This window comes from Silene latifolia, chromosome 2 (genome assembly GCF_048544455.1).
Source record: "Silene latifolia isolate original U9 population chromosome 2, ASM4854445v1, whole genome shotgun sequence".
Lineage (NCBI taxonomy): Eukaryota > Viridiplantae > Streptophyta > Magnoliopsida > Caryophyllales > Caryophyllaceae > Silene > Silene latifolia.
In genome coordinates this window covers 169,036,230-169,050,629 of record NC_133527.1, presented here as the reverse complement: position 1 = coordinate 169,050,629, position 14,400 = coordinate 169,036,230, and positions in this window count along the sequence as shown.

The following is a 14,400-nucleotide window of genomic DNA, read 5'->3' as shown; positions in this document are numbered from 1 at the left end:
TTCGGTAATTCGTAGGTGTTTGAGAAGGAAATGAGAGGTAATTATTTTCATGAGATGAAAAATTACGACTCAAAGATAAAATATTAATATTTGGTCGATATAGTGGCGGTGGCGGTGGAGGATTGAAATGAGTTTGTTGAAATGGATTAATATTATATTGTCGAGAGGGATATTGATTTTGAGGGGATATGGAATTTGTGTGGGTGACGGATTAGAATGAGTTTGTATAATACTACTATGAGTTTGTTGAAATTCATTCCACAATTCTAATATTCTAGGATCGGGATTTTCATAATAAGATGGTCTTGGATTATTTGGATCCATAAAATGGATAAATATGAGAGAATAATAAGTAATATGTAAATTAAAAAATATAGTAAAAGATAAGTAAGAAGAATAAGATGAAAATTATAAGAAAATGTAACAGTTATTTATAACAAAATAGACAATGAAACAAAAAAAATAGATGTTATTAATTACTCGTGGCAAACAATTAGCCATTGGCAAACAATTATAGCCGTTGTAATTGTGCATCAGGAAACAAATGGAAACAACCAACTTGGGATTTGTGAAAGTTTTATTAAAATAATATTACTTTTCAAAAAGACCCCACAATTGTCCATCATTTCCTTCTTCAATATACTGATGGTAATCAGTTTTTGTTTTCCTCTCATGCACCGATGCATGGAAACCCCACCATCACTTTTCTCTTTTCTTCATCAATTTGTAAAATTGATGGCCAATGCAGATGCTCTAATCTATATTTCTCTTTTCAATTCTTTTTTCCTTAATATTTCTTAACGCCCTATTTGGGAATGAGCTTTTCATTTACAAATTTGGATTTGGCCCAAATACAATTGTTTGGGAACTCTAAAAATTTAGAATTTGGATTTGGGCCAAATGCTGGAGAATTTGAAGGAAATTCCTACAGGCATAATCCACATACCATCTAAACACATGTGATTCTGAAATCAAAACCGTCCCTTCCCATTCTCTCAACAGTCAACACGACAACATTTCTACCATCAACACTCCATTATAAAATAGGGTTCGAAGATTGAGGTCTACCAAATTGTTGCTTCCATATTGTTAGGGTTTTGTTCTTTAATTTCAAATTAACCGAGGTAATTTTTTGTATGTCAATTTTTTTAGCAAGAATAAAATCGAAAAACTTACTCAAACACTATGATGATATTGATGTTCAATAGTTTAATTAATGTAACATATGTATGTTTTTGTTGTATGTTGCTTTGTTTCGGTAGTTCAATCGTAACTGTTTTTTTATTGCCTCTGTAATGCATTTTAAGTGTTCGATGGTTTGCCTGAGTGAATGAATTAACGCACTGCTTTCTAAATCGCTAGGTCATTCGGTTATTGTTGATGTCCATATGAACTAACAGTAAATTGCACTTAGTATGAAAATGTTATCAAAATTTTAGTCTTACTATAATAACACTCGGGTAGGTGGATAGCGATTTCTGTGTAGCTTTGAGCTCCTCTTATGGTATCTCTATGGCTGCAATTTTATGAATGTTGATTATGATCTCATGAGCATGTTATTTTTGTTTAATTGCTTACTTTTTTTTCAAAGATATGATTGAATCCAAGGAAACATGTCAGGATAGAAGAGGGAGATGACGACTTTGAATTTGTCTTGCTAGTTGTGAATTTTATTATCGTTATAATCGCGAAATCATAAAAGCCATAAAGCGAGGAAATTAGCTTGGAATGAATATAAACGTAAACAAAATAGAATGTGGTTAGATACATTAATAAATAACATGAAATCTCAAGAGCAATTACGTTTTGATAGGCGTTTTGAAAAGTTATGATTTGAAGCCTTTAAAAAGGAATTTGGGTACAAATTTGATTTTTCAAATTCGGTGTTTTCCCAAACAGACAATTTTGATTTCAAAATCCATAATTTCAAATCCGTTGTTTTCCAAACAAAGAATTTGGATTTAGGAGTGCAAATTTCACTTTCCAAAATTGAAATATTTGATTACAAATCAAATTTAGGTTCCCAAACGCAACCTAAAAGAAAAGAGGTATTTAGCTTGGTTGCTCGCTTTTGTAGTCGTTCGGTGTCATGTGTTATCGCTTGTAGGAATAATGCCCTCTTTAAGGCTTTAATGGAAGACTTGTGTTTGATTTGGGTTGGATTCGTAATAAGACGGTGCTTTTTAGTAACAATGGACACAAAATTGGTTGAGGGGCATGCAATACTACGGATTTTATAGGCTGGGACTCGACCGAGTATGGCCTACTCGGTCGAGTAGAGTGTGTCGTGTAGCCTGTTTGGCTACTGCCCAGGAATACTCGGCCGAGTATGTGAAATACTCGACCGAGTAGAGGGTACTCAGTCGAGTATACTCTATACTCGACCAAGTATCCGGTCTGTCGAGTGTTTTTCCAATGTTTGATTTGGATATGATTAGAATTATATAATATGTGTAATCAGTTTCTAATTACATTTTTACAAAACCTAAACACTCAACGACGCTCTAATCCTCTCCAAATCTCTCCCTATTGTGTGGATCGTTCGTGAGTCTAGTTCATCTTTCCTTGTGTCGATTGTGTCGGTAAGCCTCTAATTTCATAAGTTTTATTAATTTGTCTTTTAGAGTTTTGCCCTAATTTGTGATTTGGGGGAAAAGATTTTGGCATGTGGTAATTGGAATATGTGATTATTGTATGTAGGTGACGATGTCATGAGGAATTGCTATTGATTGCTTATGTGTGCTTGGATTGCGAAAAGGTAGGGTTTCCCTACCCAGTCTCTGTTAATTGATTTAAGATGTGTTTGTATTGCAATTGTTGTTATCTGCTGATCATCGGAGTGATGGTGTCGTGGTGGTGGTTGTGATGTTGTGGTGTTGTGATGATTTTGATGTTGTGGTGTTGTGACGATTGAAATGTTGTGGTGTTGTGACGATTGTGGATGTTATGACGATTGTGATGATTGTGGTGGAGTCACTTGCGGGAGTGGCTTCAAACCCTAGTTCGCCCTCCATGGAACCCGTCACGGGAGGGGATGTGCACATTAAGGGACAGGGTTATCGCTCGTTGATGAGCGGGATTTAGGTGGGGATTGGTTGCAATCCCCCCATTGGCGGCGAGGATTACCTGTTGCGATGGGTAGTCTGGCAGGGCTACACACTCCGGTGTATAGTCACTTACTGTGTGAGTTCGGGAGACCGGAGATGGTGGATGATCAACTGGTTACCTTGTGTATTTGTCTTATTTTGATTATGCAGAACTGACCCGTTGTTGTTTTATAAAACCTGCGGTGATCCATTCGGGGATGGTGAGCAGATTGTGACAGGTGATACAGATGTTTAGCTCTGGGACAGTTATGGGGAGTCATCACTCGAGTCTAGCTTCCGCCGTCAAGAGACTTAGCTTGCATTCTTTGTAATTATTAGACATTTCACAGTTTTACTTTGGTTTGGTTTTGGAAACATGTAGTCACTAACTCTTTATACTTTAATAAAGGTTGTTTGGAATTGGTAACTTTGATATACTAACCTCGGGAAACCGAGATGGTAACAGCCTTTCATGCTAGGGTAGTCCTTGGTATGAGGGGGTGTTACAAAATGGTATCAGAGCCGAAAATTCTGGCACCTAAAACTAATGAACCCAATGAGCTTAGGGAGTCTAAATAAAATGAACCCGGGGAGAGTTGTTTGGAGCTACCGCAAAAACTTGGGAGACGTCCCAAAGTCGCACTAAGGCCCTTATGATCTCTAACCGGTCAGATGGGGAAGTCTTGGTCAATGTTGTGTGTTTGAGTCATGTGTGGGTAATACTTATATCTTGAGCCTTGTGAAGTGGTTGGATGAAATGGTGAAAGTGTTGGAACATTGTAGTATATGAAAGGTGGATTGTGAATTCGCATATGATAGATCTTGAACATGAAGTGCGTTGAGCATGTTACCCATTTAATACGATATTGAGCATGATGAATGGTAGTGGCAAATGTATAAATGAGCATGATGATGTTAATGTTTTGTTTGTTGGTAGTAGCATGTGATTAAGGTCATGCGTCTATATATATGAATGTCATGTTTAATTTTCATGTGGGTATGATAAGAGTTCAATTATGTAAGGGTTTCTTGAAGTATTGAGTTGTTGTTGTTGCCTTATGCATGTTCAAATTGTTTTTGGTTTAGAAAATTTGATTTGTATGAAGATCGATTACGGAAGGGTTGTCTTAAAACTGTCGCAAGTCGAGTTCTAGAAATGATATTGCTATAATTCCAAGTTTAAGTGATAGCTTGTCTTCTTACGATTCTAACGATAGGTCAAAAGCCCAGAATGACCAAGTAACGAGTGAGATATGACTGTTTTACGAAAACTGGACGTTGCTGAGAACTGTACCGATACTCGACCGAGTAGTCCCTACTCGGCCGAGTATCGTTCATACTCGACCGAGTATTCCATATTCGGCCGAGTAATCTCTCTGTGATAAGTCTGTTTAGCTTCTGGAGTCGTGACTCGGCCGAGTAGTCTCAATACTCGACTGAGTACCCTGTACTCGACCTAGTATGCTATGTACTCGATCGAGTACCTCATTGGGCCGTCATTATGAGTTAGTGGTTGAGTTCTTACATTTTTTTTGAGTCGTGGGTATGTGCACACGTATGTTTTGAGTCTCAACGCATTCTTTTCTATATGTGACGGTCTTGATACGTGAGTTACCAGATGTTATGATATGGAGAATGTCCGCTTATGAAGGACATGTGTTGGATAAGGAAGACATGTGTTAATGTGGTTGTGAGAGATAGTGGAAAAAGGAATGGGAAGAATGATGAGCTAATCGAGGTAAATAGTGTGTTTTGTGAGATATGGTGAGTGATATAGTCATGTGTTAAGTAATATAAAAGTAAGTGTTTATGGGCAAGAGTGATATAAGTGTAAAGAAATGTGAGAATGCAAAGGTTGAGATGAGGGATGCGGATAGTGTTAAATTGTGATGTGTAAGGGTTTATGGAGGGAGACGGTTAGGATTATGTTGGTTAAGGATATATACAATGAAAGGTCGTTATAGAGAGATGGAAACAAATGGTGTATAGTGAGATCGAGTTATGTCGTGATGGGTAGAGAGTGGTCGAGTTTGGGAATTTGGAATATCATGAGATGAGCATAGTGTGTAATTCTTTGAGCAATTAACGATATGAGGTGAATTTTTGGTTTTCTAGAGATACGAAAGGGAGATACGATTAATTGAAAAGTAACCGTTAGTGTGTGGACTTGATGGTGACAAGTGTGAGTGAGTAGTATGATGAAAGAGGATCAATGATAAGGAAGAATGAGAAGATATTTATATGAATTAATGGAATTTGAGTTGTGAAGCGACAAGAAAGTAATCGGATAACAAAGAGTTAGGTAGAAGAAGGAAGGAGATGAATTATTAGTTGGTATTATTGGATGGAAGTAAGTCGGGAGAACGTTGATCAAGGTTATAGGACATGAAAATAAGGAATCATGGAAAGGCACGATAACATCATTAGAGGCCGTGAGCTAATAGTTATATAGGAGTTTGGACGACATGTTAGCCGTGAGTTTCGAGGTATTAAGGGAGTAAGAAGCTAAGATGGCAGAGTGTTTGCACGATATGAGGTTTTGGTGGAGATTTAGGCGACGATATAATAAAGGATAGAATTGGAAATAATGATGAGGTAAATTTTGTTGATGGATTTGATGTTCGTTATTTGGGATGATAACCAAAGCGAGGAAACAGATTGTTATATTAAGAAGTGATAGTAAGAGAGTAGTCGCATGAAGGATGTTGGTGTCATAGTATTGTCACTGGCGGTTGAGGATGATGTTACATTAGGGAAGTTATTGTTCTAATGGGGTTGATTTTGTGGAGACTGATCAGTATGTATGGTTGTGAGGGAGTATAAGAGGCGGATACGTGATGTGTTCGCTAGAAGTTGGGTACTGATGATATGGTTACGTTCGCCGGGTGGTGATAATTGTGTGTATGAGAGGATATGTTATGAAGAGCACCTGAGTTATGTCCGGATGAGAGGTATTCATTATCAAGTGGTAACTTACGTAATCAGGATTGACTAGTTACATTCGATTATGGGTCCATGATATGCGTAAATGTTTGTGTGAGGTTATGACCTCATGAGTTATGGTCTGGATAATATTCAGAAGGTTGGTATCTGTGATTCCGTTTATTATGTTGCGTCGTGATATAGTAGAGCGGTTTTAAGAAAGTCTTCTGGTCAAGGAAGTGGTACTCAGTCAGTGTGTAATACTACAGATTTCTTAAGCTAAGTACTCGACCGAGTGGAGCCTACTCGGCCGAGTAGTGCTTAATGTGTATTATATTTGGCTACTGCCGAGGAATACTCCATACTCGACCGAGTATCCGGTCTGGCGTGTAATTATTCAGCGGTTTGACGCGGGAGTGGTTAGGGATTATTTAATTGTCAAAGCAGTTTCTAAACGCCATTTCACATCCCTAATCACTTTTACGATATTCTAATCACTCCCAAATCTTCCACTGTGTGTGTGTGATCATCGTAGCTTTTGCATTCAATCTTTCGTTCTACCGTCGGTAAGTCCTTATTCCCATGTCATTGATAATTTATTCTAAGGGTTTGCTTTATATATGAATTGGGGGAAAAGGGATTGTGCAATGTGTAATTGTGTTATGTGATTATTGTATAGGCGAAGACTTCGTAGAGGAGCCATTCTAGTTGCCTGATTCTCCGTATTGCTGTTGTTGCTAAGGTAGGGCTTCCCTACTTAGTTACTGTTAATTGATTTAAAATTGTGTTTGTATTGTAATTGTTGTTATCTGCTGATCATCGGAGTATGGGTGTTGTGGTGATGTGGTTGTGTTGTGACGGTGGTGATGTTGTGACAGCTATGATGCTGTGGTACTGTGATGTGTGTGTTGATTGTGGTAGAGTCACTTGCGGGAGTGGCTTCACACCCTAGTTCGCCCTCCGTGGAACCCGTCACGGGAGAGGATGTGCACATTAAGGGACAAGGATATCGCTCGTTGATGAGCGGGGTTTAGGTGGAGATTGGCTGCGGTCCCCCCACTGGCGGCGAGGATTACCTGTTGCGATAGGTAATCTGGCAGGGCTACACACTTCGGTGTGTAGTCAATTACTGTGTGGGATGAGGTGGAGGATGATCAGCCGGTTACATTGTTTGTTTGACTTATCTTGATTGAACGGTACTGACCCCGTTGTTGTTGTTTGTGGAATCTGCTGTGATCCATTCGGGGATGGTGAGCAGGCTTGACAGGTATTGCATTTGGTGAGCTTGGGCGGTCATGGGGGAGTTGTCATCACCAGTTGTAATATCACAGTTACGAGTCTTAGTTATGATTTTGTAGTTGTCAACAGTTGGATTCACTTTATTGGTTTTGGTTTTGGATTTGGATTGTTGTAATCATTTACACTTTACAGTACTTCTAATAAACGTGTTTAGGACATACGCTTTTGATATATACTAAACTTGGGCAACCGAGATGGTAACACTCTTTCATGGTAGGGTGGTCCTGGTAAGGCACCTTGGTATGAGGGGGTGTTACACAGTGTTATGAGGTTGTAAAAGTTGTGATGGCTATCGATATGGTTGTTGTGCCTCGAATGGCGATCTGAGCACAGTATCTTCGTGTTGTCATACATTGTTGTTTGTTCACTGTTATTTTGTAACACCCCGTAAACAACAGGAGTACAAAATGGTATATTTTATTAATAGCAGCGGAAATTACAGAGTGTTACCGCCGTATTTCCCCATACAGAGAAATACAAGGCTTAAATTATTCTTTAGTATAACCAAATAGCTAGTAACAAGTCTTATTGATAAAATTATATTATTATGATACATTATTCTCATTCTAATTCTTGCGTCAACCTCACTCATGCCCTTCCTTGTTTCTTGTACCTGAAAAAGATTAATAAAATAAAGGGTCAACCAACCACAGGTTGAGTATATTTCTCATAACCTCCAACTCAAATTAATATAATTCGGGTCATTATTATTGATCAGGGCCACATTACGGAGCCGAGACTCCCTTAGGCTATGCCCTCCTTCGTGTACACAGGATAACAGTCTTTTCCTCTTTTTCCCTTTTTCTCTTTTTTTTTTCTTTTTTTTCTTTTTCTTTCTTTTTATCCGGATATAACGGGGCGGAGCCAATTGCCGAGCCCCCTGTCGAGCTCACTTCAGAGCTCACGTCCATGTACACGGGATAAAATAATAATGTGGTCCGGTCCCTTTCAACAATAATGTCCCCGGATGATACATTGGCCAAATGTATATCTTAGCACATAACATCAATTATTAACACAAACAATACCACAGTCATATCTCACGTAAACCACATTACGTAAATTATACAACTATAACCTAACTTTATCACATAAACAATCATTCACGTATATTATAATATCAGTTAAGTGATTATGACGATAACTTACTTACTCATTACATTAACTTAAGATGAAGGGGTAGGAAATATACCTTATGTTTTCTCACTTAAGATGACAGACTAGATAGCCTTCGTTGTTATTGTGTTTTCATGCCAATATTGAGTGCTTTTACTTGCCTTTTATAGGCAGAGTAAGTCGGTTACAATAGTAACCTATCAACTATCTATACTCCTACGTGTATACCACCCCATCCAAGTAAAACCTACATCTTCCTCTACATGTTACGTGGTGTGCATGGTGACCATGCATGCTCCCCTTTTTTTTATTTACAATTTTTACATGTGTTAAAAAAAACTAGTAAAATATTATAAATTTCATAAAATATCTAGATATTTTAACTTATGGGTTATTTTCTTTGAGATAGGTCTAATAAAAATTCTACGGGTGAAGTTATTATTAAGTCGGATTCCAATCGAACTATTTTATTCTTATTCTAGGGTCTTACCTATACTAGGTTACTACGCCTTTCAAATTTTATTGGGTCAATATCTCCCTCTAGGATAGATTCATTTCATATGTGTACCTTTTTCGACTTTACTAGATAAAAATTCTTTCCCTTTTCAAATAAAGAATTTTCTCAAATCTATTAAATAAGATAATTTTATTTGGGGTATCACATATTTCTTGTCAGTGTTGGTCGGGGCATATAGACCGTTGTTTTGTTTCTCGATGTTTCTTACCAGTGTCGGCTTGGGAGTAAGAATAGAATATGATATGAAAGAGAGTTGGGTATGGTTTTGTTGTTGTCATGGTATAGTAATATTCTGTTAATGGGACATAGTAGTGAGAGGTTGTTGGAGTACTTGTGATCTTGTGTTAGATGAGGCATTGGTGGACATAGTTGTGGCAAGAGAATTGTGGAGCATGTGTGGTATTGAACTGGAACTACATGTGGTTTAACACCTTTTCTTGGGACAGTGAGTACGGAGTTTTGGGATTTAGTATCACGTCAAGTCAAGGGTGAGTTTTGTGGTAATAAAAGAAGTGAACTTGAGAAGCTAATGTGAGTGTGTGTAATAATCGTGGATCGTGAGTTATGATTGTGGAGATAAGTGCATGTATAAAGAAGTATGTCGTTTGTGGTATAGGTTATATGGTGTGCCGAATGAATTGAGGTATGAGAACAACTAGAGTAAGAGAGCCCTGGATATAGGAATAGATGTAGTAGGTGTCGAGGCTATAGGCGGATATCGTTGACATGCGATAGTGATGAGGATAATGAGAATATATAGTTAAGGATCTAGTATTAGTGAGTTACGAGGACGTAACATTTATCTTAAGAGGAGTAGGATGCGACAAAGAGAGTTTGATGGTTGTACATGTTATAGTATAATTGGAAGTTTGAGTGTTGGTGTAGAGTAAAGGATGGATTTGTGTTGGGGTTGATTTTATTACAGGTAATGGCAGTGCTTGTAGTAGTATTATGTTTACGAGCGTGAGTAAACTTTGAGGACGAAGTTCGTTTTAAGGGTGGTAGAATGTAACATTCCGTCTTGATGGTTGATCTTGTCCGGTGGATTGTCTTGGTAATTGAGGATGTTAGTGAGCGTTATGAAGTAAGACGGAGTGGGCAACACTTATGTTGTGGGTATCCGATATTATTATGGAGTTAGTATTGAGAGACAATGCTATAGTAGAGACGATATCGTGAGCCATGTTATGGAAGGAAGCGTGGTTGGTGGAGTTGGTGTTAGGTGTCCATGTTTTATAGGTTGGGTTGGAACTTCGAAGATGAAGTTTTTTTAAGGGGAGGAGACTATAATACTACGGATTTTATAGGCTGGTACTCGACCGAGTATGGCCTACTCGGTCGAGTAGAGTGTGTCGTGTTACTCGAGTAGCCTGTTTGGCTACTGCCCAGGAACACTCGGCCGAGTATGTGGAATATTCGACCGAGTAGAGGGTACTCGGCTAGGGATGTCACTGGGGCGGGTCGATGCGGGTACCGCCCCACACCCGCCCCAATTGGGGCGGGTATGGGTGATACATAAATGGGTGATGGGGCGGGTGTAGGTGTCTAAAACGTGACCCGCCACGGGTAGTGGGGCGGGGCCGGGTTTTGCATATCACCCGCCCCGCCCCGTACCCGCCTGCCATACCCAGTAATATTCCCCAAATTTATTAATAATTTCTTATCTTTTAACCAAGACCCTTAATAAGCCCAATCTCAATTCTCAACTATACAAGTCATTGTGGCCCATGTATATTCTCAACTATACTGGCCACTGACCGACACACTAGTACACTACTTTGTCTACTTGACTACTTCTTACTTCTACCTTCCAAATCCAAATCCAAATCCAAATCCAAATTAGGTTAAAGAAAAAAATTGGTACTCACCTGCAGCCACGCCATTTTCAGGTAATTTCCTTTTTTTTTTATTGTTTTTCCTTATTCATTCTTCTTCTTTTTTGTTTCTTCAATTATTTTGTCGTATTGCATCTTCCGTCCTCCCTTTATTTTTATAGATGTATAGGTTTCATTTTGTTTCAATGATTTTTATTGTTTGGAGATTTTCATTTTATGATTTGATGAAATAATATGTTGGTTTAGTATCATTAACTTCTGATTACTACCTTATAATGTTGTAATTTTCAATCGTATGACAAACTAGTTATGTAAAAGATAGTAAGAAATTAAATTTAACCATTTTGTGATACAGAATACCAGTGTTGGGTAATAAATCATGGTAGATGACAATGTTAATTCCGGTACAAAACCTTGCGGACCGGAGAGTGGTTTTGAAGGTTCTACCAGTTCAACGCCGATTGATATTGAAAGTCTTGATAAAACAGAATCTGGTTATACTGTGCTTCCTCTTTCTAGTAGACATACATCAGAGGTGTGGAAACATTATCAAAAAATACAGATTGGGGATGACATAAAAGCCTTGTGTAATTATTGTGAAGTAAAGTTGGCTGGTGGTGCAAATGCTGGCACTACTCACTTAAAAGGACACACTAAGCGTTGCCCGAAAAGAATTTGTCAAGATATTAGGCAAACTAGATTATTTGGCAAACAAACTAATCCTACAAGTATGAGTGAAATGCTGACATTGGCACCTTATGAGTTTCATCAAGAGGATGAGAGGCGGGATGTGGTTGAGATGATTGTTCTCCATGAATACCCATTAAGCATGGTTGAGCATTATGGGTTTAGGAAACTATGTAAGACACTACAACCTGGTTTTAAGGTCCCTTGTAGAAATACAGCTAGAAATGATATTATGAGAAGGTATGTTGATGAGAAGGTGAACATGACTGACTTAATGATGAAGACCAAGACCAAAATTGCCTTAACAACGGATATGTGGACTTCAAGTAACTAAAAGAAAGGGTATATGGCAGTCACCGCACACTTCATTGATAATTCGTGGAAGTTACAGAGTCGTATACTAAGGTATATATAGGCAGCTGCTCTTTTATCTCTATGTCATTCTTTGATAAATTTAAGCTTTTTTATCATTACATCATTCTTTTATCTCTTGTTTTTATGTCATTTTTTGATAAATTTCTTTTTGTTGTCCAGATTTTTATATATGGAGGCACCTCATACAAAGGATGTCTTAGCCGAGGCTCTATGTAAGTGCATTTATGACTGGAATCTTGATTGTCGTATCTCATCCATTACTTTGGATAATTGCACAACAAATAATGCTGTAATGGAAATTATGCGTCTAAAACTTCCTAAAGATTCACAAATTTTGAAAGGAAAGTTTATACATATGCGTTGTTGTGCCCACATTCTGAATCTTATTGTTCAAGACGGTATTAGTATAATTGGCGAGGGAATTGAAAGAGTAAGAAACAGTGTAGTTTTCTGGACAACTTCTATATTAAGGGCAACAAAATTCGAGAGTACAGCTAGGTCACTAGGTGTCAATTGTTCAAAAAAACTTGTACTTGATTGTAAGAATCGATGGAATTCCACCTATGAAATGCTTAAAGTAGCAATCAAGTACAAGAAGGTCTTTGAAGTTTTAGGTGGTCGAGAGTCTGAGATATTTAATTGTGCGCCCCTTAAAGAAGATTGGGAGAAAGCCGAGTTAATTTGTGAGAAGTTAGAGTTATTTAGTGAGGCCACCCATGATTTTTCTGGCACTAAGTATCCTACCGCTAATATTTATTTTACAAATATATGCGAAATTCGATGTGCATTAAATAGTTGGGTTACATCGTCTGACCCTATAATAAAAGACATGGCGAAAAGTATGCTGGAGAAGTATAATAAGTATTGGGCTGATGTTAATACCCTTTTGGCGGTTGCGGCGGTCTTAGATCCTAGGTATAAGATACCTCTTGTTCGCTACTATTATAAGCAATTTTTTGAGGAGGTCGATGATGTTGAGTATGAGATTGAAAAGGTGAAAGAAGTTCTGAGGGACTTGGTTGCAGAATATTCGTCTAATTATAAAAAGAGCAAAGGTAAACAATCGACTTCTGGGTCCAAGCCGCAATCAGATGGTACAATTTGCGGAAAGAGAAAGCTTAGTGGTTTTGTTAAATACTTGGAGGTGGAGGAAAATCAAGTTCAGGAAAAATCGGAGCTAGAAAAGTATTTTGAAAGTCCTAATGTACGTCTTTCGAATGACTTTGATATTCTTGTTTGGTGGAAAACCAATGGATCAACATTCCCAATACTTCAAAATATAGCAGGGGATATCCTAAGTATACTTGTATCCAGTGTTGCTTCTGAGTCGGCATTTAGCACAGGTGGGCGTGTGTTAAGTGCTCATCGTAGCCGCCTACTCCCGTCAACTGTGGAGGCTTTGATGTGTGCTCAAAATTGGATATGGACCAATATTATAGGTATGTTGAAGTTTTAACTTTGTATATCAACCATCGTGTTTTGTTTTTATTATTAGGTTTACTTAATTTTATTTTTTTAGGCGGTGATGATCTAAAAGAAGTGGAGCTTCAACAAATAATCGATGACATTGAGGAGGATGAAGATTGTTTCACGGACGAAGAGGGCTGATTCCAGACTACAAATTGAAGAAATGCTGATTTAGTTGCGAAAATTGGTGTATTAAATTTCTCGGATAATCACTTCGATTTTGGACTGTAAACTTTTCTAAGTATTTGTGCTTTTGGACTGTAAAATTTTCTCAGCATTCTCAATTTTCAATGTATTTGGAGTTTTTGGACTGTAAAATTTTCTAAGTATTTGTGCTTTTGGACTGTAAAATTTTCAATGTTCAATGTATCAGGTTAGCTTTTGGACTGTAAAATTGGTGTATTTTAAATTTTCAATGTATTTGTGCTTGTACAAAAGCAACAGGTAGGTACTCAACTTGGTGGGTGAAAGGCGGGTGATCCGGGTATGGGGAGGGTTAACTGGGCCTTGCCATGGATTGGGGCGGGTAAAGGTTTATAGGTGTCGCCTGGCAGGCAGGTAACGATAGAGAAAAGTTGACCCATCACGGGTCGCGGGCCGGGTACGGGGGATAATTATTGCTGGTGGGTACGGGTCTGGGATATACATTCCCCGCCCCGCCCCGCCCCAATGACATCCCTATACTCGGCCGAGTATACTCTATACTCGACCGAGTATCCGGTATGTCGAGTGTTTTTCCGCGGTTTGATTTGGAGATGGTTAGAATTATATAATACGCGTAATCAGTTTCTAATTACATTTTTACAAAACCTAAACACTCAACGACGCTCTAATCCTCTCCAAATATCTCCCTATTGTGTGGATCGTTCGTGAGTCTAGTTCATCTTTCCTTGTATAGATTGTGTCAGTAAGCCTCTAATTTCGTAAGTTTCATTAATTTGTCTTTTAGAGTTTTGCTCTAATTTGTGATTTGGGGGAAAGGGATTTTGGCATGTGGTAATTGGAATTATGTGATTATTGTATGTAGGTGACGGTGTCATGAGGAATTGCTATTGATTGCTTATGTGTGCTTGGATTGCGAAAAGGTAGGGTTTCC